This window comes from Phoca vitulina, unplaced genomic scaffold (genome assembly GCF_004348235.1).
Source record: "Phoca vitulina isolate PV1807 unplaced genomic scaffold, GSC_HSeal_1.0 scaffold12, whole genome shotgun sequence".
In the NCBI taxonomy this organism is placed as follows: domain Eukaryota; kingdom Metazoa; phylum Chordata; class Mammalia; order Carnivora; family Phocidae; genus Phoca; species Phoca vitulina.
Genome location: NW_022589715.1, coordinates 7,459,914 through 7,464,803, shown reverse-complemented (window position 1 = coordinate 7,464,803; position 4,890 = coordinate 7,459,914). Strand labels below are relative to the sequence as shown.

General features: G+C 39.7%; 1 pseudogene; it reads right to left on the bottom strand.

The window, feature by feature from the left end:
* Positions 1-1,190: 1,190 nt before the first annotated feature.
* LOC116636405 lies at positions 1,191-2,393 on the bottom strand (annotated as a pseudogene).
* Positions 2,394-4,890: the final 2,497 nt, after the last annotated feature.

The following is a 4,890-nucleotide window of genomic DNA, read 5'->3' as shown; positions in this document are numbered from 1 at the left end:
TTATAAAAGGTCCTTTCGGGGTGCCTGGGTGGCTCAGTCTGTTAAACGTCTGCCTTCGGCTCAGGTCATGATCCCAGGGTCCTGGGATTGAGTCCCTCATTGGGCTCCCTGCTTAGCGGGCAGTCTGCTTATACTTCTGCCACTCCCCCTGCTTGTGCTTTCTCTCTCTGTGTCAAATAAATTAAATCTTTTAAAAAATAAAATAAAATAAAAGTTCCTTTCATATATAAAAGGTCCTTCACATAAATTATATGAGAAGAGTAAGGAAAGCATTGTTCAAACGACCCTTGCTCATCTTCTTACAAAGAAATAAAACACTTTAATTCTTAGGGTTTCTCGTATTACAAATTACAGTGTACTAAATAAATATTAATTTTACTGTTTTTTTCATTCTTCTACACATTTACAACTGACAGAGAGCTTTGAATGATTTGACAAAAATTTTAAAGATCAAGGAACAATCATAATTTTTCTTATCAGTTATTAAGATTCCACAGTCTCAGTCTTTACCGTCAGGTTTCACAGTACTATGCTGCCATACGAAGGACTACATACATGATGTGATTAAGGTTTTAGCCTCCAGTTTGAAATAGACATATATATCTTCATCTGAGAGTAATTTCAGTAAGTGATGAGAGACCTTAACTGATCAATAATAAAGAGAAAAATATTTCTGGTGAGAGATTTAATTCTTCTAACTCAACTGGTGAGAGATTTAATTCTTCTAACTCACCATTCTGATCTTTGTCTGAATTCTTAGTAAGAAAGACATCTACAGTAACAAAAGGAACGGTGCTTTCTCAAGGACAGAACTGAGATAGGAATAATCTCCCATAACATCTGATGACTTAGCAAGATTAAAATGAGAGGTTTCTGTGGGCCTTTCTCTCTTAACAGCAGTTATCGATCCTTTTTTCTTTTTGACAATTATTTAAGACCTTTATTAACAGGTGCTTGCTGTTTGTTGACTTTTTAAAAAAATATCAAGTTGTAAACTTTCATTACAAATGAAAAATGTGGTTCTTAAAAATCTCAACTTGACTAGATATGAAACAAAAAAACCTTTGAAGGCATATTGAAAACAACAACAACAACAACCACATTTGTCATTACCAAAAAGAGATGTCTTTAGGTAAAAATAATACAAACCCCATGCTACAAAGATGATGCAGATAGTTCTATTTATCTGGTCAGTGGGCAAAAAGCAAGCACTGAAGGGCTTCAGCTCCAATCTTTTGTTCATTTTTTATTGCTGGAATTTCATCTTCATTTCTTCGTGTTGGACGACTAAAGCAGATGATGCTGGTAGAGATGGTAAAACAGCATCTACTCAGCCCCACCCTGCTCACCCTGGGAGCTGATGAATTCTCAGCTGGTGGATCTGCTTGCTGCTTTTGTTTCTTAGCTCTCTTGCGCTTCAGGGTTTTCCAGTCATTTGTGCAGGTAATTGAATTTGCTGTGGTACCTACGTTGAGGTGGCTGCTGACCTTGGGTCTCATCTCCTTGATTTTCCTTATCTTCTTCATTGCCGTCCTCCCTAGGCTGTTGTTGGCCAGGAGGGCCCCTGCGGAATCGTGATCTGTACCCCGATACATTTCGTCTCACTGGCCTACCTTGTTCCCCTGCACCCTGATCGTCAGCTCCCACCATCACTTCTCCCGGCACAGGAGGGTTGGAGAACTGTGGTCTGGGCCAGTAGGATCTCTGCCTGTAGTAAGGTGGGAACCCTCACCTGCCAGAGGGCGGCGCTGTGGGGCATGCGCTTCGGGAGCAGTTTCCCAGCCCTCCTCCTTTTCCCCACTCTCACTCTTCTAGTAATTTTGCTGGCAATTGCGTGGAGGACCCCCGTCATGTGGAGAGCATCTGTAATGGCTATGGTGGGCTGCGTATTTCCTGCCCTGCACTGGAGTTCCACCAGGGCCTGTCGCTGACGCTGCCTCCACACCCTCTTCTCCTTCAACAACATCAAACTCCAGCATCTCCCCATCTCCTACACTGCCAAAGAACTCCCTGGGCCTATTCTTCTTTATGGCGGTTTGGTGTACAAATACACTTCCTTGGTGTCATTCCTATTGATGAAACCGTATCCGTTCCCTACACTGAACCATTTGACTGTTCTCAAAACCTTCCTTGTGATGACCTTCTTGTCACCCCGGGCATGCGCCAGCGATGTGAGGTCACCTGGCCTCCACTCCGTGCATTGCTGCCCATGGTGCCGGGATTGGTGTCTGCAGCACCGAGGGCAGGGGCTGCAGCTGCTGCTGGGTCTCATCCTGGCTGCTCAGGGTTGCCAGGATGGTATCTGGGGCTGGCTGTGGTAGGGGTGCCTCCTCCTGGCTGCAGCGGGGCTGCTCTGGGCTCCCTGGGGTACGCTCACTGCTCCCGCTACCCATCGAACCCATCGAACTGTTATTAGGTCCTTTTTCACAGCTTCAGAACTCTGTGTCTCTAGGTCATCTGCCACGGAACCACTTATCAAATGTAGAGATTCTCAAGCTCTATTGTTATTAGATATACAGCAGAGATAAAATCACAGATTCAAACTCCACAGCAAAGAGAAAGGAACAAACTCGGGCTCCTGGGTGGCTCAGTCGGTTAAGTGCCTGCCTTCCGCTCAGGTCATGATCTCAGGGTCCTGAGCTCGGGCCCTCCATTGGGCTCCCTGCTCAGCGGGAAGCCTACTTCTCCCTCACCCCGCCCCCTGCTCGTGCTCTCTCCTGCTATCTCTCTCTCTCTCAAATAAGTAAAATCTTAAAAAAAAAAAAAAAAAAAAAGGAACAAACATCATGTACACAACAACATAGATGAAACTCAAAGTCATTATTCTTAGTGAAAGAAGTCAGACACAAAATAGTATATATTGAATAGTTCTACCTGCATAAAACTCTAAAATGCAAACTGATCCATAGTGATAAAAAGCAGACCAGTAGTTATCTAGGATATGGGGGGTTGGGAAGGACTGCAGAAGGGCCTAAGGACCCTTCTGGCGTTGATGGAAACAACTTTTCGTAGCTTGTGGGGGTGGTTTCTCAGGTGGATACATCTCTTAAAACTCATGGAAATGTACTCTTTAAATGGACACAGTTTGCTGGATATAAATTGTATTGCAATAGTTACTAAAAAACCATAGAGATTCAAGATTTCAGCAAGAGCAGACTAGAGTGTGTCAACCCGAGAGGAGCCAAAATGTGTATCATTTGGATTTTACAAGCTTTCTACAATAATTTTTCAATTCTGTGTTCTCAATCACAAAACTTAAAAAGACTAATTTCAGCGTTTTTCACAGATGACTTCTTTGCTATGAACCGATAGGTGCTATTCAAACACATGTTCATTTGTGTGTATGCTGGCATATACCTCATTTTATTGTGCCTCGCTTCATTGCACTTCCCAACCCTGCGTTTCTTACAAATTGAGGCTTTGTGGCAACCCTGCCTGGAGCAAGTCTGTTGCTACCATTTTTCCAACAGCATTTGCTTGCTTCCTGTATTTGTGTTTGGTAATTCTCATAATATTTCAAACTTTTTAAGCATTATTATATTTGTTATGGTAACCTGTGATCAGCAACTACAACTCACTGTAAGCTCAGATGATGGTTAGCATTTTATCACAATGAAGTATTTTTTAATTAAGGTACATACAGTGTTTTTTAGACATAATCCTATTGCTCACTTAATATACTATGGTAAGGGTACACATAACTTTTGTATGCACTGGGAAACCACCAAAAATTCCTTTGACTTGCTTTATTGTGACATTTGCTTTATTGCAGTGGTCTGGAAATAAATCCACAATATCTCTGAGGTATGCCTATGATTCTTTAGTGCTACATAGTAGTGCTATGGTATTCTAATCATTGTTGCTATGGATCAGAAAAGAAGCGGTGTGGATTTTATATGTAAATTATTCTTTCCCATTAAGTGAATATTAATTTGTGTCAACCAACCAAAGATTTGCAGAAGTTCAGAAAAGGGAAAAATGTATCATTAAATCTCCACAAAGTAGGTATGTTGTTAACATCTCAACTCAAAAGTGCTTGCCATATTTATACAGTGTGAGAAAAAAACCACTTTTAATGTTTGAATTTTACTTTTTGGTTTTATAGGTTTATTTTTAATAAATGTGTAGGACATATAAAAGCTTTATGTCATATACACATTATTTATACCTGTACAGGTTAAATATTATTATAAAAATGGCTAAAATTCATTTTTCTTTAAAAGGAATTTTAAAATTATATGAATTTAAGAAATACCTAACAAGATCACTTTGAAAATGTTGATAACTTTGTTGTCATTTTATATCTACTAATGTTACTTCTATCAAAAGTAGTATGTCATTAAAATTCAGTATGGAAGCATTATTTGTTTGAAGTCATACTATTCCCTCTGGTTGTTCATTATAAATATATAATATTTTAGCAATATTATAAACTAAATTGGGCTTATTGACTTGTCCTGATAAATGACTGACTTCATTCAGACATTATGAAAATTCATTTCTTTTTTTTTTCAAATTTTATTTTATTATGTTGTGTTAATCACCATACATTACATCATTAGTTTTTGATGTAGTGTTCCATGATTCATTGTTTGCATATAATACCCAGTGCTGCATTCAGTATGTGCCCTCTTTAATACCCTTCACCAGGCTAGCCCCTCTCCCCACCCCCCTCCCCTCTAGAACCCTCAGTTTGTTTCCTGAGATTAAGAATTCCTCATATCAGTGAGATCATATGATACATGTCTTTCTCTGATTGACTTATTTCACTTAGCATAATACCCTCTAGTTCTATCCATGTCATTGCAAATGGCAAGATCTCATTCCTTTTGATGGCTGCATAATATTCCATTGTATATGTATACCACTTCTTCTTTATCCATTCATCTC